Source organism: Acomys minous, assembly GCF_964271855.1.
Source record: "Acomys minous genome assembly, chromosome: 10".
In the NCBI taxonomy this organism is placed as follows: Eukaryota; Metazoa; Chordata; class Mammalia; order Rodentia; family Muridae; genus Acomys; species Acomys minous.
This window is the reverse complement of record NC_140491.1, coordinates 88,170,573-88,193,541: the sequence shown is the minus strand read 5'-3', so window position 1 is coordinate 88,193,541 and position 22,969 is coordinate 88,170,573. Positions and strand designations below refer to the sequence as shown.

Below are 22,969 nucleotides of genomic sequence, written 5' to 3'. Positions count from 1 at the left end.
GCTGTCCTGGACTTATTTTGCAGATCAGGCTGGCCTCAAACTCATGGTGATCTATCTGCCTCTGCCTTCCTGAGTGCTGGGATTATAGTTGTGCGCCACTATGTCTGGTGTGAAAAGGGTTTAAAACTTGTGAATTGTCTATTTCTGGAATTTTTCATTTGGTTTGGACAGACCACAGTTGACCACTGGTGACTGAAACCCAGAACAGTGAAGGACTGGGTGAGGGTGACCTAGTGCACTTACATTCTAAGAGGTCCTAGGCTCTAGTTGATAAAGGAGCTGCACCCACTCTTCTTAAAAGGGCATCATATGGCCCGATTTCCATTTTAGATTCCAGCAGTGCTAGTCTACTGCAAAGCCGTTAGTGGCCATCAGTGATAGACACATCAGATGGATGCAATGCACAGAACAGCTTTTACATTTCTCATCAGCATAACTGAACGTGCATAAAGCAACTTCTGAACCGTCTTACATTTAATCACCAGCCCCCAAATGGCACGTGAGGGTATGTAGGGGACACTGAGGGCCCTGAAGTAAGGCTGGTGCACCATTTTTACTTAAAACATAATTCCATATTTAGCCAAAAGCACCGGGATGGCTGTTATAGCTTTATGATTTACCTTCTAGCATTTAAGGTGATACTTGCCTAAAGTAAGCTTTAACCCCATCTTGTCAGAGGTATTTGTAACTGTGTCTTATTTGGGTAGAGTGACACACCTATGGAGGCACAGTGCTAGTCTCCTTGTTTCCATTTTATGTCCAAGAACCCACATTTAATTAGCATTTGTTAACCAAACAATCATGACCCTCCCCAACCTGTACCCCCAACTGAATACACACTATGTCAACTTTTTATTTTGATCTCTTAGTTTCCTGTTCTTTATTTTATTGTCCTTGAATGTCTTTTTTTTTTGTTACTACTGCATAATTCATAATACTACATCAGCTATTATGAATAATTCTGCTTGAACCATTAATTACTGCCTGTGTGTTGTTTCCTCCTAAGTGCTGTATTTTCTCTTGGATCTTATAGCTAGAGGTCCAGAGAAAATATACCAGGGCTGCGTCGTAAATACTTCTCCATGGAGTTACTCATTATTGTCAGACATTTGCTAACACACATTTTGAATCAGTCAACTCATATCATTGACAAAATGCCCTTTTATTATTTATTAACAAACAAAAACATTAACATTTGAGAGGCAGTCTCGGGGCAATCGGGGAGAGCAGATGGAGTAATTTAACTCCTTTAGCTTGCTGGCTGGCTGACAGGTACCATGGAGAGCATCAGAGTAACCTCCATCTGGCACACACACGGGTGGTTCCCTGAGCTATTTAGCATGGCAGGATGATGCTACAAAGGAAAACACCTGCAGAGTACAGGACTCAGAGGCAAAAAATAGACTCCTCCCACTCATGGACCTTAGCAAAGGGCAAACGTCAAGTTGCCATTGATGCAAACAGTGCGGCTATTTTTAGGTGATGGCTAATTTTACAACGTTAGTCAGAAGGCTAAGATTCTGTATTTAGTAATACCAAAATGAACACCCATTTCTCTGTTTGTCTGATGCCTTGAGCTCTCAGTGATGCTTCCCATGAGACTCGGAGGGTACCGCTAATTCAGTGGTACCCAAAGGCGCTCATTTTCTCAGGACTAATTCCTCAGGCGTTGTCTGGTTCTTCGCTGTAAATGTGTTGGGAAGCCCCTGTGCATTCTGAAACTCTAAGCTCCTTCTGTTTTATTTGCTCTAACTCCTGGATTACAATTGCATAAAAAATAGAAATAGTGTTTTTATAAAAATGGAGATGCATTGCTGAACTCTCTCATCACGCTGAGCAATTTGTCTCCCTGAATGTGTTCAGGAAAAGTCATTAAAGCGGGCCCCCCACTGTTCCGAATTGCACAAATGCGCATGCTGAAAGGGCACATTTTCTGATGTGGCATTAGGAAAAATGACATTTATAAATCTTTGCTGACAGAGTATGGAATAGATGATCCAGACAAGTGAAGGTTCCTAAGCACCCAAGGAGCTTTTTCTCCTATCCTCCAAAGTTTTTCTTGAAACTAATGGGTCTGCAGATGCCAAAAAGGAGAAAAAAAGAGCTGCAGGTGTGTCCTGTGTGAGCTCTGAAACGAGAGGTATGCAGCTGACTAGAGGCTGCCATGACCCCCTCCAAGCCCCCCAGTTCCCAGAAATGCAAGGAATGTAGCACTTAAAATAAACCACTGGGTATGCTCTTCGAGGGGAATTTTTGACGGACGCCGTCCCAGGAGGAGTTCTTTATACTGGCAAGAGGAAGTCTGCACATCAGACATATTAATGTACTTGGTCAAAACTGGGCATATTCTGTCTTCTTCAATGATACATTCAGGTGCTTCCTGGACGAGCATGAGCTCTGGCGTAGCTCATTAGTACATCATTGTTTAGTGTGTGTGAGAGGCCCTGTGCTTGGTCCTCAGCCCTACAAGAAGAACCCCAACTGAAGAAGTACTGATTAGCTCTCATAGGACCTAATAATAATTTGGGGGTTGTGGGGTAGGAAGGTGCTTAACTCCGGAGAGCGCACATGAAAGAAAGTTTGGGTTCTAGATACTTCCTATCCTTTCCAGAGAAGGCCAGCTTGTATGTATTTCAAACTCATGTGGGGTGGGGGGGTGGGGGTGAGGTGGGGGGGAGAAGGCTATCGGAGTGTGGCTGGCAGCAGAACTGGGGTGGATTCTACACTATTTCTGATTTGTTATTATTTGTAGGGCTTACAGTAGCCTTTTAGGAGTCCTAACTGAAAGTCCTGGTTACTTATAGAGACTCCTTTTCTTTGGCGACTTAATCTATTTTGTGCTGCAGTAAATGAAGTACCATAGGCTATATAAGTCATAGAGACCATAAATTATTCTCAGTTGTGGAGGCTGCCAAGTCCGAAGTCAAGGCTAGCAGCTGAGGTGCCTCTCCCTTGGCTTCCCAGACAGCAGCGTCTGGAATTCTGTGAGACACCAAGCCCATTTTTTTGTTTTTTACATTTATTTTATTTTATTTTAGTATGTGTGTGTGTGCATTTGTCTACATACGTGTGTGCTTATGTATGCATGTGTATATTTGCACATGCATTGTGTGTGCCTGTATATACATGTGTAAGTATGTACATGCTTATGTGTGCAAGTGTGCATGTGTGTGCATGCGTGTGCATGGGTGCATTGTGTGTGTGTGCTTCTGTGCTTATGTGTGTATGTGTATGCTTCTGTGCTTCTGTGTGACTTTGTGTATATGTGCGTGTGCCACAGTGTACATACAGAAGTCAGAGGACAACTTGAAAGAGTTGGTTCTCTTCTTCTGCTATGTGGCTCCTGGGGATCACCAACTCAGGTTGTCAGCCTCAGCAGCCACACACTTTCACCTGCTGAGTCATCTCACCCTCACAAGGGCCCCCTCCCCCCTACTTTTTTTTTTATAAATAAGTGCTCAGCATTGAGCTCTCATGACAGAAATGCTGGTGTAAATATCTGCTGGTTTTAGGCCTTGACTTCCAATACTATTACAATGGGACGTATTGCCAGTGCATAGAATTTGGAGGCACATAGCCAAACTATGGAGCTTGGTGTACCCCCAAACTACTTTATATCTTCTTCAAGCTTCTCAAGAGAGTTGGAAGTTCTGCTCAGCTTGCTCTTCCTTACCTGGAAGCTTCCAGCAGCCTCTAACCTGCTGTCAACTGACTGGCAAAGGCCACAGGTGGAGTGTAACAGAGAGAGTGGAGTTCCTTTCTCTGTTTTTCTCTCCATGGAGTTTTTTTTTTCTTCAAAATTTTACCAACTTTCAATCCTGCTAACACCTTTCATCCTTTATATCTTAAAAGGGATTTTCCAGGTTTCTGTTCGTTTATACAGGGAAAATTCTTTGACAAAAACCAAAACAAGAAAACCAAATCTGCTGCCCATATACTCTATATTTTTGACATATCTTCTGAGTGATGATGTCACAAGGCCAAAGGTGTGGACTAATTGTCAGAGTAGCTTTGCCCATGGGCCTACAGGGGTCTATCTTCCCTGACATCTCAACAGCAGTCAGAAGCTACTTCTTGACAAAAAGAGAATTTTTCCATTCTTCATCTTGACGAGCAAACTCTTTACCCACAATACTGATTCATACGCTATTGATCCAAACTCACCACAAGACTCTGCTTTTCCAAAGTCTTCTGGGACACACCATGGCCAATCACGAGTTCACCATTAATAACTAAATATACAGCATTTTGACAGTTGGGCAGTGCTGGGTGGCTTTTTGGGCCTAAAGGAGCTGCCTTTGCACTTAAAAAGTCAACAGTGTCAGGTGCTATATGCCCAACCCACTCAGACGAGGCAAAGGAGGCTCTGAGAGGCTTCACATTGAACTCTATGATGTTCTCATTTTGAGTGGAACTCAATTGAGTAGTCACACGCTGGAGTCCAGAGACCCGCTGCCAGTCTAGCTGCTGTTTCAGCTTTCGACTGAATTATTTAATTTGCAATAATAAGAATCTGAAAGACAGGTGGAGTAGAGGCTTCGTGCCCCAGTGACCATGGACAGTCTCAGCCAAGGATGTCCTTGCAGCTTTGCGCTCTCTCTCTCTCTCTCTCTCTCTCTCTCTCTCTCTCTCTCTCTCTCTCTCTCTCCTCCCCCCTCTCCCCCCTCTATCCTTCTCCCTCTCCCCACTGTGTGTGTGTGTGTGTGTGTTCTCAGCCCCAGGTTCATATTTGGCTTGGTGCCTTTTTTTTTTTTTGATGCCCTTTTCACATTGTTTTTCTGATTTCTCTATTGGATTTACACCTGATGTCATCTTGGCTATTCCTGTAATTTAGTGAGAAACAGAAACAGAAACAGCAGAATTGGGACAAGTACTACATAACATTAGAGACAAAAAGTGACCTGAGCATGAGATTACTTCAGGCTTCACTTAAGAATTTTTCTCTCTTTCTTTTAGATTTGATCCTTGGCCAGCTAAAGTTTTTTTTTTTTTTTTAAATTTTATCCATTTATTAAGATTACAATTCAATTGTTATCCCATCACTTGTATCCTCCCATTCCTCCCTCCCTCCCACTTTCACCCTATTCCCTTCCCCTAGGTCTATGACCAACGGGGACCTCCTACCCCACTTTATGGTCATAGGCTATCAAGTCTCATCTTGTTATCCTGCTTATTCTTTCTCTGAGTGCCACCAGGCCTCCCCACCAAGGGGAGGTGGTCAAATATGGGGCACCAGAGTTATTCCCTGCTTGCCACATAACTGTGGAGAATATCCTGTCCAGGTTACCAAGAAGAGACTTGATACCCTATGAGCATATACAGGGGGAGGTAATCCCCCTCAGGAACAGTCATAGGGGAGGGGAATAAGGGGAAAAGAGGAGGGAGGGAAGAATGGGAGGATACAAGGGATGGGATAACCATTGAGATGTAACAAGAATAAATTAATAAAGGAAAAAAAAAAGAAACCTACAAGAAGAACATCATAACAGGTGGATCAGGGCCCGGTGGTGGGGGTGTCAGCTAAAGATTTTAAATGGATTAGGATTAAACATAAAAACAAAAGCTGCCTGTATTTTCTAATCAAAATTTAAAAACATGCCTTTAAAATGATGCTCTTGTTTTCACTTTTGCTTTTATTATTTTAAAGAGCACAAATATTGTAAACAACATAAAATTTCTTGCTGTTTGTGGTGATATTATTATGTTATAACCAGTTTATAATTATAAACTTTTATTTTCCTTGCAGAAAATGATAATTTATTCAAATATTTTCAACACATATATGTACATAAGAGTCATGTTTTATGTCATATCTTGTAAACAAGATCCTATTATATGATAACTTAGTATTTGTATTCAAGAATAAGTCATGGGTACCACTTCAGTTAAATGAGTATTACTATTTATATTCATGATATGCAATATGAAATGTGATCTGTCATGATTTAATAGTTTATAATTTGAAAGTATAGATGGTCTATCACATATATTGTGAATTGAACTGTGTTTATACAAATGAAAATGTTACCATTCTATAGGACTCATGGTAGTTCTCCTGCCTCAGCTTCCTCAGTGCTGAGGTGACTCATCTCACAGAGTCTTGTCTTTCCTATAAGGCGTCAAATTCATACAGTGCGTGACTGTGGAGGCAGAAGCTGGAGTGCTTGGACTGAGAGTGTACTCAGTGGTGACTTCCTTATGCTCTATGTGCAAAGTCTATGGCCCAAGCCACCATACTGCAAAAACAGAGCAGAATGAAGTGACCACAAGATTTCTCTAGACATTGGAATAGCACATGCTGAGGAACGGCAAGGACTGCTGGCAACCACCACTCATTAGAAGGTAAAAATGGAGGCTCCTGCCTAAAGGTCTCAGAGTCATGATGTTGGCACTAGATTCTGAATGGGTTCTCTCGAGGATGATGGAAGCATAGATGTCCTTTGTGCGAAATTATTACAGCAGTTCTAAGAACCAACACAGTATGCTTTGTTCAGTTATTCTAAAAAATTTCCTTGTAGCTGGGAATCTGTTATTATTATTTGTCCTATGTGCCACAGGTTAGCAGTTTCATTCTAAATTAACAAACAAATACTGTGGTGTGGTTTATGATTCAGATTTGTCATTGCAAAAACATGGCTCCCACCTTAAAGGGACATAGACATAGACATAGTCTATTCTGGAGCTAAATATGAGTGACCATGATCTCAGAAATTTGGAGCTAGGTTACTCACATTCCATGTTTCAGCTAATAGTTCAATGACATTTTTATATAAATTTTATAAATTTTTAAAATAAAATGGTATAGTAACAGACTAAATAAAGTCATGGATCAAGGCACTTTTCAAATATATTGATGAAAACATGAGGTAGGTGGCTTAGAGCAAAGTAGGAAACTCAGCTTTAGGCCTTACATGCTATCTGATGGTATTCTCAACCTTTGGCTAGGTAGATATACAATGAATATTCAATAGATGTATTCCAAAGGATTTTTCTAGTGGTCCCAAAAACATTAGCTCATATAGTGAGGAAGGCAATAAATGCCTATGAAGAGGACTAAAGATGGCCCTAGGTAATTTAGTTCTAGACATTCCAAACTCCCCACAGTCATCTTCCCTGAAGAAGGCTTGGAAGGAGGTGCCAGATTCTTGCTGGGAATTCTTGCTGGGAATCCCTAAGCCACATACTGAAAGGTTGGTTGCCAGCCCTTTTTGCTATTGGGAAGTGGTAGGACCTTTAGGAGGTGGGGCCTGGGCAGAAGGGATTGAGGTCACTGGAAGAGATATGGTCCCTTAAGTATATGCTGGGGAAGCCCCCTTTCCTCTCTCATTCTCTTGCTTCCTAGTGTAGCAGGACCCCAGAACTTAGTAAGCCCCCAGACCTCAGCACAACTGACTCCACAATGGAAGTACCATTTAGGCCATAAAATGCAGCACATAGACAGACAATACCACCTGAGAAAACAAAAATAAAGACATAGTCCATCAACATCCACGGTTCTGGGAAAGTCTCTAAATGTACTAACCTTGCCTTTTGGCTTCTTTAGTTACACAATTGAGTAACTGTTCATGTTAACCAAAGTATGTCCAGCCAGAACATAGTTTTGTGCCTTAAAGCTCATCCTGAGAACGGCGCAGTCTTACACTGGGATCCTGATCATCCATTGTAGTCTCTGACTGCCTAATTTTCTATTGGCTGAAATCCATGTCTGAGCAGTTTTCTCTACTGGCTACCCCACAACACTGGCTGCGACAAAGTAAGCAACTGGCTCTACATGTTCCCCACGCTTTACCACAGGCCCACGGCGATGGGGCCAAGGAGAGGATGGTAACCTCTGCAGCCATAAGCCAAATCTGTCCTCCTTCGAAAGTGACTTTCTCAGGCATTTTGTCACTATGATGGAAAGGCTGACTAATGTGACACTAAGCAGCATATAAGTGATCTTGCTGGTGTCTCAAGGTCACTCTAGCCACATCTTATTGAATAGGACATTAGGAGATGTGTTACTAACCACCACTGCCAGGACAAAGGCAAACAGAAGGAAAGTATACTGGTCATAGGGTTGGAAAGCCGAGAGACATAGGACTCCCATTTCTGTGCCGGCACACTCTCAACTAATACTACCTCTTCCACAGTAGGCTCACTTCAGATAGAGTGCCATGTAGACAAGGGTACAAAGGCCAGATGCAGCCTCTCAGACCTCTACACATAGTGGGTCAAGCGTAATCAACCAAAGATCCTGCCTCAAAGAAATTTCTCTTTCAAGGATATAATTCAATAATTTAATTAACAAATGAAAAATTCCTCCTGAAGCCTAGGGACAGAAAGGGAGTTATTCATAAGGACCCCAGGCTTCATGTTAAGGACCAGATTCAAATGCTCAATTCAAATTTAGCGCCCTTCTGCTCCAAGTAAGATGAATACTCTAAAACATGTCAAATGACTCCCGGAAAAACCCTTCCAAGGTCCAGGTCAGCAGATGAATTTGTTTAGAACACAAAACTCAGCTTATGAAGTCAATATTTTCCAGTGGTTCATGGCTGCAGTGGTCATTGGGAAAGTCAAGAAGAGAGCCAGTGTCGTTCTGGAGGCACAGGACAAAGTACTTTGATTTCTTCCCATCTTTACAGAGTTAACATTATGTTTCATGGCAGGAATATTATTATGCGCCAAAGAAAAATCTTTATCTCAAAGAGTCCATGTGCATAGTTAATAGCAATGTGGCGACCGACGTAAGTTAGACAGCTAACTTTGGTGGTGACATCACTAAGAGATAGTATTATTTATGGAATTAGAGTGACAGGAGAGAGTTAGCTAATTAGGAGCCATTGATCCCGCCTCAGAGTCAGTATAAGAATCATCTCTGCATTTACCTCAAAGGAGCTCATTAGTTCTTTTTCTCATAACTGGATGATTTAAAGGTTAAAATATGGGCCTCATGTTAAACCAAACATTTGTTGGCCACTCCTACAAGTCTGTGCCACCACTGCCACAGCACATCTTGTAGGCAGGACAGATTGCAGGTTGAGGGTTTTGTGGCTGGGGAGGTATCCAGTTTTTTCCCCCATAGCCTGCAAAGTACCTTCTTATGCCAAAGAGACTAGAATGCAGGAATGAAGGCTTCAGGCAGGCATCAGCTCAACCTCTCTACATTCAGCGAGCTTTGTGGATATTGTCCTTGGCAATGGGAACCTACTGTTAGTTCAGGGAGTGACCCTCTGTCTAAGCATCAGACTGAGTATTTTTAGGGGTCTCTATGGGACCCTCTCAGCTAACAACTTAACAGAATACAACAACCCAGTCCCAGCACTGGAAGCCTTGCCTGACTACAAAAAGATGGTTTAGACTCCTAACCCTCCATTTCCTGGAGTCCTCAGTAGAGTCATCCTCAGAGAACTTTCCACTGCCATAGGTTTTCACACTGGTGCAATGCTCCCCAGTTCCAGCTGTCTCTCCCCGCATTCTTTTCCTTCATCCCTCTCCCAAGCTTGATCCTTCCTGCTCCTATCCCCACCTAGTAAGTCCACCTGAAAATTTTATTCTATTTACCCTTCCCAGGGTGGTCCATGTGTCCCCCTGCTCCCAAAGCTCTTCTCTTTACCTAACCTGTGTCTATAGATTGTATCTTGATTATCATTTACTTAACAGTTAATATCCATTTATAAGTTAGTACATACCATATTTGTCTTTCTTGGTCTGGGTTGCCTCACTCAGAATGATTTTTTTTTTCTAGTTGTATTCATTTGCCTGAAAATTTCCTGATTTCATTTTTTTTTTGAACAGCTGAGTAGTGCTCCATTTGTACTTCATATTTTCTTTATATATTCTTTAGTTGAGGGACATCTAGGTTGTTTCCGGTTTCTGGCAGTTACAAACAAAGCTTCTATGAACATGGTTAGCAAGTGTACTTGTAATCGGAGAGATCATCTTTTGGGTATATACCCAAGAGTGATATAGCTGGGTCTTGATGTAGGTCAATTTCCAATTTTCTGAGGAACTGACATATTGATTTTCGTAGTGGTAGTACAAGTTTGCACTCCCACCAGCAATGGAGGAGTGTTCCTTTTGTTCCACATGCTCACCAGCATGAGCTGTCACCAGTGTTATTGATTTTAGCCATTCTGAAAGGTATAAGATGGAATCGCAAAGTGGCTTTGATTTGCATTTAGGGCTCCTATGCCATCCACTTCTTGGCTGGCCAGGAATCAAAGAATGGATAGCCCAGAGACCTAGGGTAGAACCAACACAACTGGAAAAAAATAAGTGAAATAATTCCTAATGGTATTCTACTATACTCATAGATTGGTGCCTTGTCCAATCATTATCAGAGAGGCTTCTCCTGGTAGCAGACGGAAGCAGATGCATGAAGAGACCCATAGCCAGACACTGTGCAGAGAGAGAGTCTAAATGGGAGGTCTCGATTGGGCCCCTCCCCTCAGAGATTGGGGAACCCTGTGAGCGATGAGGAGGAAAGATTTTAGGAGTCAGAGGGGATGGAGGAAATAGCCCAGGAGAACATGGCCCACTGAATCAACCAAGCAAGACCCACACGGGCTCACAAAAAGTGAAACAGCAATTGTGGGACCTGCATGGGTCTACACTAGGTCCTCTGTGTCTGTGTCTATGTTATTGCTGTTAGTGTGGTGTTTTTGTGGGACCCCTAACAATGGGAATGGGTGTGTCTCTAACTCTTTGGCCTGCTTTTGGAACTTTTCCTCCTATTGGGTTGCCATGCCCAGCCTTGATATGAGGGCTTTTGTCTTGTCTTATTGTACCTTGTTCTGTCCCATCTGGCTGTGGTCTCTTGAAGGTCTGTTTTTATCTGAAGAGGCAACAGATACGGAGTAGATCTGAGAGAGAAGTGAGGTGTTGGGGAGCTGGGAGGTGTGGAGGGAGGGTACACCGTGCTTGGGATGTATTGTATGAGAGAAGGATCCAGGAAAAAATTTTTTTGAATAAAAAAAATCCAAAAATAATCACACACACAAATTTGTGTCCATTTAACTCTGAAGTGACTTAAAATGTTCAGAGCCAGGATGGAGGTAGATGGCCCCAAGGAAACAGTGTCTTTCAGACACAAAGGAACTGAGCGCATATGATCTCACAGAGACTATGTTAACATGCACAGGGCCTGCACACTTTCAAGCCAGATGAGGTTTCATTTCTAGCCAAGAGGCTATCTCCAATTCACAACCATTTGCAAAGAATCAATTTTCACCAGTGGAATCTCACTGGGTATATTAACCACACTCAAGGGGAGGCCCTGTGGCTTGGAGTGGATAGTGCAATAAGAACTCAATACAGGCGGTAAACCTTAAGCCCCTACCCAGACCTAGCCAATGGACAGAACACTCCCCACAGTAGAGTGGAGAGTGGGATATGACTTTCTCACATACTCTGGTGCCTCACCTTTGACCATGTCCCCTGGACGGGGAGACCTGGTGGCAATCAGAGGAAGGACAGCAAGTTACCAAGAAGAGACTTGATACCCTATGAGCATATACAGGGGGAGGTAATCCCCCTCAGGAACAGTCATAGGGGAGGGGAATAAGGGGAAAATGGGAGGGAGGGAAGAATGGGAGGATTCAAGGGATGGGATAACCATTGAGATGTAACAAGAATAAATTAATAAAGGAGGAAAAAAAAAGACTCAGAAGTGTTTTTTTTTTTTTTTTTTTGGTCTGATATTGCTTTGTTTGGACTTCTTAATCTTACCTTTTGTTTGTATGTTGTGGTTTCTGATTTTGTGTTTTTATGGGTTTGTGTGTGTGTGTGTATATATATTTCCATACTTTGTCTTCCTATTTTATCCTAGTTTGCTTGGTTTATACTTATTTATTTTTATTTGTCACTTTGTTCTTTAAAGAGGAAGAGAAAGGAGGTTTGGAGTTGGATAGGTAGGGAGGTGGGAAAGACCTGGGAGCAAGGGGAACTGTGATCAGAATATATTGTATAAAAATTATTCTTAATAAAAATTAATCTAAAAAATATGAGTAAAATATTGATTTGTCCTTTGCCTGACTATTTCCAGACATGAGGGAAGGAAGGCATCCAACATATCAAAATGAAGCTAATTTCACCTTTTAGAATGTAGGTAGCTATTCAGAGAGACTTCTCCATCCTGAGGACTTATTTCCCTTTGCTCAGATACGAGGAAAATCAGCTTAGACGCAGGAAATCCTGTTTATGTTGTCTTGCATAGCAGCTCCAAGGCACTTGTCTTACTTGAAGCTTTGTGTGTTTTGTTGTTGTTGTTGTTGTTGTTGTTGTTGTTGTTGTTTTGTTTTATTTTGTTTTTTTAAAAGTATTTCTGTTAGCTTCCAAATTGCTTTCTCTACCTAGTAGGCTAAGCTTTTAGCACAACAATATGTTTTTAAAACACTTGATGAAGAAATTCCCACCCCAAATCTCTGAGTGCTGTCCGCCTACATAAATTGAGAGTTTTTCAAATCAGTTATAGATGGACTCAACCTTCAAATTTATCAAATTATATATTTCAAACCTAGAATTCGGTACTCAGTCACTTTAAAACTAAAGTGTGAGAACACAATAAATATATTTAGGGCTCTACCATATGTGTGTTTCACCAACATATATGGTTAAAATTTTAAAAAAAATGTGGAACTCTGATAGCTGGCTGTAGCTATAAACTTGACATGATCCAGAATCACATTGTAAGAGTCTCAGTGAAGAATTGTCTAGATTGGGCTTGGCCCATGGGCCTGTCTATGAAGGACTGCCTTCAGTAAGTTAGTGGACATGGGAAGACCCGAGCCACCTTTCACTGGCTTTGGGTCCTATGTCATTCTGCATCCATCGGGAGCTGGCTTTGTTGGGTCCTCTCCTGGGAAGCTTGGGCCATTGTCAAGCACTAAACCAGAAGTGTGTGCACCTCTGCCAGAAAGTCAGGGCAAAAAAGGATGGAACATGGAACAAGATCTGTACCGAGTGAGGCCGGGAAGACAAAATGGTTTATCTCCACCCACCATGTATTACAACTCTTTTAATAAACAAGCAAGAAGGTTAGGGTGATCAAACATATTATTAGCTTGGGGAAAACACAAAATAATACACAAGAAAATTCACAATACAATCTAAGAAACAAACTACTACATGCCAAATGGTTTCTGATGGATGCAAGAATTCAAGCAGTAGCCTTTTCAAAGGATAGTGTTGGGAACACTGAATGTTCATAAGAAGACACACAGAAAGAATGGCATTGAACCTCCACACCAAGATATGTTCAGTCCCTGATTTACATACAGTAGGCTGTAGTCTATCTCTTTAGAACTGTAACTCAACCAATACAAGTAAAAAATATATATATATATATATATACACACACATATATACACTAACTTAAATTTTGAGACATAAGTTACTGACATTGTAGTTTTCTGAGAGCATCTGTTCTTCAACACCTCAAAACAGTAAATTACAATTAAGGTAAAATCATTAATCTTTGTGTTTATTATAATGTTGATATAAACTAAGGTACATATATATGCACATAATAACTTCTGAGTTTATAATAATATTGATATAAGCTAAAATACATAATATACCAGTTGTGAGAAAGCACCAGTGGCCCTGTAGAACATCCATGTAGCGAGCGCCCCACAGTCAGCTCTAATTAGCAAACAAGATGAGCACACTCACTGCTGGAATTGGTCCTGCAGGTCTGGGATGGGCTCAGGATGGATGCTGCAGTAGCCCTCATTCCCGTAGCTCACTAGGCACCCCACACGAGGACCTCTCAGGTGAGCTGTCATGAATTTCTGACCCACAGAAACTGCAGGTCCATTGCTGTTTTAAGATGTGAAGATTTGAGTATATGGTTATACAGGAATGGGGAAATTAGATATGTTTTAGATATGTCAGAAAGACAAAGGGACCTAATGGCTGGGGGCATGGCCTAGTGGCAGCGTCCTGGCCTATGATGCATGGTAAACAAAAAGGACCTGCCAATGGGGCTTTAGCTTAGGAAATATGGTTGGAGGCAAGCACTGAATCATGTTCTCTGATTCCAGACTCAAAGCTCTGTCCATGTACAGTGCCAGCATGGCTGCTCAGCTCCAAGTACACAGCGTGAGGATTACTTTGTACTCCTCTTTCAACAAGTCAGTCTTGATATAGAGAAGTTTGTTTTCAAGGGTTACAAGTACAAACTCATGGCTTTAGAGACCCCGACATCCAACCCAGACAAGTTGGGGCTAAGAAAGACCCTCAGTAAGGAGTCATTAATAGAGTCAAAACTGGAAAAAAGTAAGTGCCCTATCTATGTGTCAAGCTCGGATCTGGCTCACGTGCTTGAGTCATTCCTTTCTTGTATTCTCTCGTGTATTACTTTCTTATTTATCTCTGCGATTCTGCCTTTAAGTGAGAAGTACATTGAAAGTAGAACTCACATTGTAGCGCCGAAAAGAGCATGTAACAACTTATTTTTCCCCATCAGTGCACTAAACATGGACACAACTGACTTCTTGCCGCCTTCATATCATATCTGAATAACTATTTCAATTTGCCTTTCTCTTCATTTCACAGATTTTTAATTTTCTGTTTCATTTAAGGTCATTAAAGAATATTACTTAAAATGGGCAAAAAGGGCTAGTGTTTAGTCATTTTCAATTTACTGTGACATGCATGCTGCTGATTTGCAGAATGAGTTAAGGTTATAATAATGTGTCGCTTGTGCCCCGTGATGCTTTTGGATCGGATTTCCATATGGATGCATTCATTTCCCAGGCGCATGGAGCCTCTCTGCTCACAGATTGTAGATCGTATAACCTTCATGAAGACTCAGTAGGCTGATGTTCGGGCGGGAGCCGTGAGAGTTGGTCAAGCTTTCACTGATGATTTAGGGTTCTCTCTGGCAAAGGTCAGGATCCGTGTCTCTGCTGTCAGTCAGCCACCTCACTGCATTTCCTAGTATCCTAACTCCTGCTAGGAGTTTCCCCCAGCATTTTAGAAGCCTTCTTGGGTCATGCTAGGAGATCCTGGCTTTGCGGGCATAGTTTGGATTTGAGCTGGAGACAGGAGAAAGAACCTCCAGAATGCACAGCAGGCATAGGGCAAATGGGAGGCTGCCTTCTCATTCCAGTTCTCAGACTTACTATCAGAACGATGAGTGTGGATTTGGAAAACATCTGCCTATCACATTCTTCCTCCTTCATCAATTGCATGGACCAATGACAACTGGGGTCAGCCTAAACCAAGAGATGTCACTACTGGGAAGTCCTATCGGGGAAACTAAACATGTACACTCCTAGTTTCCCTCCACATTTGGGATGCTCAAGTGGAGAAGTTGTGGCTAGTGACACTCCAGGAGGAGTCTTTTCAGATGATTTGGAATGGTACTGGATTTCCAATCAGATGGCTTGGGTGAGGATGGCTCTGCTTTGTGCCTCTTTTCTTTCTCCTGCTTATGTGCGTGCTGGACAAGCAGCAGGGTTTTGCGGTTACGTGTTTATGAGCTGACCTACAGGAAGGCCAGCACTGATGACCGGTTGGCCCCAGGACATCTTTCAGCCACTATATCTATCTGCCTGTTGTTGGATTTTGTAAGGCTAAGGAGAATTAATAAACAAAATTGATATTTCTTTCATATTTTTGATACTAAGGTTTCTTCTTCATTCAATATATCACTCCTAATTAGCACACCATTCAGATGGGTCATCTTTGTGGTTAGAGTTGAACAGGATTTCTCAGCCTTGGCAACTGTTGCCATGTGGTGCCAAATCATTATGTATTGTGAGCAGTTCTATTCATTGTTATATCATACTTGGTCACATTTCTGGCCTTTAAAACATTAGGTGCCATTAGCAACCCTCCAAAAAGATCTTTAGCCATCAATGAATGTCCTTTGAGAAACAATCAACACCTGCCATAGAGCAGAGGGACAAAGAGATGGGCTTGCACGGGTGCAGGGGGCAGTGGTAGAGATGCAGATTGTCACCAGGACAGGCCGTCAGCACTGCCGTCATGAAGGACTTCAAACTTCAGTGACCTGCAATGTCTTACCTTCAGAGGAACTTGGCTGGGCTTCCACTCCATATCGCTTGCGGTTCCAGACAAAGGATGATTGAGGCAGGCTCTGTCTAAATACTCTGGCTGATCAGCTGGAGAAAAATGTCTCTACTTGTTTGTAAAGTGAAATAAATGAACAACACATTTGTCTCACAGCATGGCTATGTGAATATAGTACAAGTGAAACGGCCAGGGTAGCCGAGCCTTGGACAACACTTAGTGCCTGCTGTCCAGTCTAACATAAGGGTCAGTTTTACACAGCTTTGAGAATCACGGTCCCTGTAGCGTATTGGGGGGTGGGTAGGGGATCCCAGTTATATTAATCTGATCACAGTTCCTCTTCTCTACTGCTTCTTGCCTGAGTTGTAGTTAGTCTTGTCAGTTGGGCTGCTGTAACAAAACACCATAGGATGGTGTGAATTAATCAGTACACATCTGGCTTCATGGTTTGAAGACATGGAAGATCAAGGTACTGGCTGACTTCATTGAGGATGGCCAGCTGCCCTTTTGCTGTATTTTTACGTTACCTCTCCTCAGTTCATGGTTTCTGGTGTGTGTGTGTGTGTGTGTGTGTGTGTGTGTGTGTGTGTGTGTGTGTGTGCGCGCGCACACATGCTTGTGTGTGTTTCTACTCTTTATAAGGGCACTAATTTTATCATGAGGGACTTGCCCTTATTGGCTAACCTAAACATAATTGCACAGGTCCTATGACTCATCAGCACCATATGGAGTACGGAGGTCTGGGGTTTCAACATGAGTCACAAGAGGACACGTGAAGTCTGAGCCACTGACTCTTCTGACTTCCCTTCTGCTTGTGTCCTGGGACTTAGGAGGCCTTGGCAGTAAGGGATACATGTGAGTAGAAACAGGGAAGCATGGTGAGGAGAAAACAGAGGGCTGTCTCACGTCCCGTTCTCACTTCCGGTAGTTCCACTGGACGGCCCAGCAAAGGGTTTGCTAGGGATCACCGGAAGGCTGAGGCACAGCGGAAGAGGATGGCAAGACATTGAAAACCTCCCAAACAAAAGTGCTCAAAGGGAAAGCCTTCCAGAAGTTAGAACTTTCCCTAGTGGCCCTCTTAGGAATGCACGAAACCCCTGCGCCTGCTGACCGGATTCAAGGGTCTGTATCTCTGAAAATCTCTCTTCAATGCTCCAAGGGCAAATCTGTTCTCATACATCGGGACTCAACCCTTCAGTACCCAGGACTGTGCCTCTGCTGTCTAGACAGAGACGCCGTCCATGTTCCGAGCCTGTGGATTTCAAAAGGAACAACAAGCGACAGATTTTTTAAAAAGTTTTAATATTATTGTAAGTGTATGGATATTTTGCCTACATGTATGTCTGTGTACCATGTACCTGCCTCATTCCTCATTGAGTCTGACTCCAGAACAGGGTATCAGAGCTCCTGAAAGTGCAATTTTGTTAGCTGTCATGGAGGTGCCGGGAATTGATCCCTGTGTCCTGGAGGAGGAGCAAGTACTCTTACCCACTGGGCCATCTCTCTAGCCCCAGCAGTAGAACCGTTTTTTTTAAAATAGCTTTTGATTTCCTATGTCCTGTCAAAATTCTAGTAAGGCACTATGAGGAAGAGTCTGAGCATTACACGTCCAGTCCTCATCCGGCCCCTTTCCAGAGCATCTTACAAATATAATTGTTGTTTTGAATCTTCCTGCAAGTAACAGTGTCTATTGGCATACACCCCTGCAAGCATGACACACCCCCTTTTGCTCCACCTTGCAACCACCTGCCTCTTCCACCAGTAAACAGGGATTCCTGTAGAGTAAAGCCATGGGCTGTCCCCCAACTCCCAACCCCACGAGGTTCTTGGCAAGGCTCTTCTTTGCCAGTGGACTCTGTTCAATTATTATGTTAAATAGAACCAATTAAATCTGTTTTCAAACAAATGCCCCTCCAAAATGACACAAAAAAGAGAGGGAAGACCCAAACCAGCCCCAAATGGTGTATTTCTGACTTAGACACATCTGTAGCTGTTTCTGTGTGCTGGCAAACTGACTGTTTGGATCCGTGAGGCTTAAGACAGATCAGTTTCTTCCCTACCCTCTGGCTTGAATAGAGATGGATGGCTGCAGTTCGCTTTTCAGTGCCATTATTACTGACTCCCAAGATGCCACGCTAGTACGTCATCTATTCGTAACGTGTTTGGATATTCCTTCCTTCTTCGTTTACATTAAAAAAGATCATTTGATAGAGCCCTCGGAGACAGTGCAGATGTCAAATAATATTGCTTGACTTTGCATGACAATATCTCATTTTATTCTCTAATTTAGTTTAATTCAAAGCAGGGCTAATGTCTGTGAAATAGCCAATACAGAGACCAGCTGGGAAACTAACTGGCATCACGAGCCCCGCTCAGATTAACATTTCAAAAGTGACACCATATGGTGGAGGGCTTTGCATTTTATGGCAAAGAAACTGAACGCTGGACATGGCGAGCAAGCCCCGGCCACCTTGAGTCACACAGCTGGAGGGGAAAGGAGCAGAAGCCAGCATGGCAGAAGTGCAGCCTGCTGCCTTCACTCCAGGCAGCCTTTCATGCTGCGCTGGAACAGACATCTTTGCCATTTCATGGGAAAGACAAGTGGACTCTGACTTCAGTGTCCTATTTTCAGATTATTTTGAGTGCTGAAATCACCCCCCTCCCCCAAACTAAAAATACACACCCTGGAAAAGGTTCTGGCTGGAAAGATGCATTCATATTTTGATGTCATCCATGTACCAAACCACTGAGAAGGTATCGTAAGTCGTGTCATGTATCCCTTATTTTTATACTCATATGAACTAGAAAGGTGCGTTTTATTTGGTGTTCTATATTTCACGTTGTGCTGGTTATAAAAACACGGATTCCACACAGGGACCATTTCAACCTGTTTTCATTAAGCTCCCTACTCTAGCCCCACTTTCCATTGGTGGTAGAAATCAGAGTATTGTTAAAAACCTTGTTAGATTATGTCACATACAGACAGAAAGGGTGGAGAGAGGAGGCACGGAAGGGGAGGGGAGGGGAGGGGAGGGGAGGGGGGGAGGGGAGGGGAGGGGAGGAAGGAGAGAGCACACAGGAATAAGGCATCACAAAGCTTAGGAATGAGCTTTTAATTTTTAAGTGGGTTTTGAATTTGCTCCAAAGTTCATAGGATTTTATTTATTTATTTATTTTTTATTTTTTTTTACTTTATTAATTTATTCTTGTTACATCTCAATGGTTATCCCATCCCTTGTATCCTCCCATTCTTCCCTCCCTCCCATTTTCCCCTTATTCCCCTCCCCTATGACTGTCCTTGAGGAGGATTACCTCCCCCTGTATATGTTCATAGGGTATCAAGTCTCCACTTTATTTATATATTTTATGAGTGGGGGTGTGCACATACCACAGTGCTGGTGTAAACACTTGTGAGAATCTGTACGGACTGTCGCCTTTTAGTGATGTGTTTTCTTCTCAGGCTTGTCCTTGGTGTTAATGGAATTTGTTTTCCCTGGTATATAAATGGTGGGGATTGTGACAGTTGCTTAAGAGAGAAGACAACGGCATACAGTGGGCCTTGTATCTATTCTAAGCCTCTGTAGGGAGTATTCTGCTCAAAGGAAAAGGACACACATGCAGGCACACTGACAAGCATGCCCACACACCTGCAAGCAGACACATTCTTTAAAAATCTAGGCACTTGGGGCTGGAGAGATGGCTCAGTAGTTAAGAGCACTGACTATTCTTCCAGAGAACTGGGGTTCAGTTCCCAGTACACACACACACACACACACACACACACACACACACACACACACACACACACACAAACGCGCGGCAGCTCACAACTGCCTTTGTCTCCAACATCTGACACCCTCACATTGGCATACATGCAAGCTAAACACCAACTTCCAAGGGCAATTTGCATTTTAAAAACATTTAAAGGATTAAGCTGGGTCGAGAGCCAGAGACAGGAAGACTAGGAGTTGAAGGCCAGCATGGGCTGCGAAGTCACAACCCTTGTCTGAAAACACCAAAAACAAACACACAAAATCAAAGGAATGCATAAAACAACAACAACAACAACAACAACAACAAAAACAACTCCCAATCACTTGAATTTAATGTTTTGTTTTAATTATTTGTTTTGAAATTATTTCAGATTTGACCTGACAAATGTATAGGGAAGCCCTAAGTATTCTCCATTCCGTTTTCCCCAATGATTACACGTTCTATAATACGATATCAAAAGCAGGAAATTGACATTGGTATTATCTATACACATGCAACGTAGTGAGAATTCTGGAATTTTGATTTCTTTAAAAAATACAGAAATATAAGAATATGTTTTTCTTTTCATTTCAGGTGTAGGGCTATGGGGCTGTTTCATAGCAGCTGACTATGATTTGCCTTGTGCTCTAGCAGGGGCATGGTTTTGCCAGCTGCAGATATTTTTCTACAGGTGTGTGGTGTTTGGAATTCTGGGGGAGTTCTTAGATCGTATATATACAGTCCAGATCTCTGATAGCTGGGTTTTTGACTGATTGTTGGTTGGTTATTGGTTGCTGTTGGCCGTAATTTGTTAAGTAGTTGTGTGCAAAGAAGAAGCAACAGGAAGAAAAAATAGATATCCTATGGCAAAGATCAAACTTTCCCCAAGGATCTCGATGCCCCTAATTAGCAGGAAGTAGTCATCAATGTTATCATCAATGTTATCATAGCCCCCTTTGCGGCCCCTGACTTTATTTGGGGATCTCTTTCTTCTGTGTTCTTTTTTCTCTCATATCTAGTGTTAGGGGGTTGAAAGGGAAGAAGAAATGAAATGGGGAAGGGTGGGAAAAAGAAAGAGCCACAAAGTAGCAAACATCGGTTACACTGCACTTCTGCCTCTTCCTGTGCTTATGTATAGTTATATGCAGTCTACCACACACGTGTTCATGTCACAATCACCATAAACCAGATACAGGCTGGCCAGTCACTGAAAGTCTCCATTATGTTGTGCCTTATGGAATATGCTCAGCTTTTCTTCCCATATTTAATTGCTGTCAATCTTACAACTGTTCAGCATCATGGTAATTATTTTTTTTCTGAGACAGTGTTTCGCTCTATAGTCTTGGCTGTCCTGAACCAGGCTGGTCTCCAACTCACAGAGATCCCTCTGCCTCTGCCTCCCTGAGTGCTGGGAATACAAGCGTGCATCACCCCGCCTGGCTGTCATCATAGTAATTTTAAAAATTCTATTCATATTACAAAAGTGGAATCATACTGTAGGTTAATTTTGAGGTTGGAATCTTTAGTTCTGGTTTGGACAGTGGCTCCTCACGGGGCACATGCCTTGAAGGTTTGCTTCCGGCCCATGGTGCTATTAGGTGAGGGTGTTAGGCATTGAAGGTGTGTCCTGGAGGGGCATAGTGAGCCCCATGCTGTTTCTCAGCCACCATGAGGAAAGGAAGGTCTTTAGCTACATGTTCCCACAGGGGTGTTAGGGCCCCAAAGTAACGGGGCAACGGACCATGACCTGAAATTGCAAAGCTATGATCCCCCACACAGTTTCATCCCAGTTTATTTTGTTCCAATGTTGGAAAGCTGACTGAAGCCAGTACAGCTCCTTTTTTTTTTTTTTTTTTTTTTTTTGTACAGCTCCTCTGATAGCAACCTAGATTATTCCATGTGTCATTAACTGCTCCTTTTTATTATCATGTGCGACTCTGTATACAGATGTATCACAGTTTGTATAACCATTTCCCACCGACAGACATTGGGATACTTTCTGATTATTATGAATAAAGCTGCCAGGAGCACTCATTTACAGGTTGTGGTGGACATACTTTCCTTTCTTTGGGGGTCCTATTCCAGAATGTAATTGCTAGGTCACATGGGCGCATGCATTTTTAATTTTTAAAAATTTTATTTTATGTGTATGAGCTTTTTTTTTTAGCTTCATGTATGTCAATGCATGCCTGCGTGCATGCCTGGTGCCTGTGGGTACCAGAAGAGGGCATCAGATTTTCTGGAACTGGAGTGACAGATAGTTGTGACCTGCCATGTGGGTCTTGGGAATTGAACCTGGGTCTTCTAGGAAAGCAGCAAGTGCTCTTAACCACAATTATCAGCTCTGCGTATTTAATTTTTAACATTGTGGGAAACCAGCAAACATCTTCATAAAGTGGCCGTGTTATTTTACATTTCCACACAAGGGCAAGCGCCACCCAGGTTCTCTGTATTCTCAGGAGCATTGGCATCGTTTCTTTTTCGTTTCGGCCATTCTGGTGGGTGTGCAGTGATACCTCACTTTGGTTCTGGTTCAGATTTTCTGCATTGTTAATGGTGCTGAAGCTATTTACATTCTTATTTACCATCTGTATGTATTTCTTAATGAATTGCTGTGCGTATCCCTTGCTCATTTCCCAACTGAATTGTTTTCTTGTTTGGAATTACTGTTGAATGAGAGTTTCTTTCTATATTTTATATACTAGACTTTTGTCTGATGCAGAGTTTGCAAATATTTCTATCTCCATCTGTTGCTTCTATTTTTACTCTCTAAATTTTTGCAGAGTAAACAATTTCAATTCTTGGTGAAGTCAGATATGAACTTTTCCTTTTGTGGAATGCATGGCAGGCATCAAATTTGACAATTCGTGCCTAGCCTTAGACTCTGAAGATAGCTCCTCCTTTTTGGAAAACATTATAGCTTCGCATTTAAGTTATACGACAATGGATATAAATGCTTGTAAAGGATCGCACTTCCTTCCTTCCTTCCTTTGTTGGCTCACTTGCTCATACTCCCCTTCCACCCTCTTCTTCCCCCTCCTCCCCCTCCTCCCCCTCCTCCCCTCCTGGTGCTCCTGCAGCAGTCTCCCAGCTGCACTTTCTCCACCGAGTGGCTTCTGTGCTATTGACAGAAGCACATGGCTTTAGGGGTTACTGCATTCCTGACTCTGTTTTGTTGCCCCATGTCTTCTCC

The 22,969-nt window shown here is 42.5% G+C and overlaps 1 long non-coding RNA gene across 1 annotated transcript in view; it reads left to right on the top strand.

The window, feature by feature from the left end:
• The window catches only part of LOC311607214, a 129,074-nt gene that overhangs the window by 8,623 nt on the left and 97,482 nt on the right, over nucleotides 1–22,969 (top strand). The gene's annotated exons all lie outside the window — the stretch shown is intronic.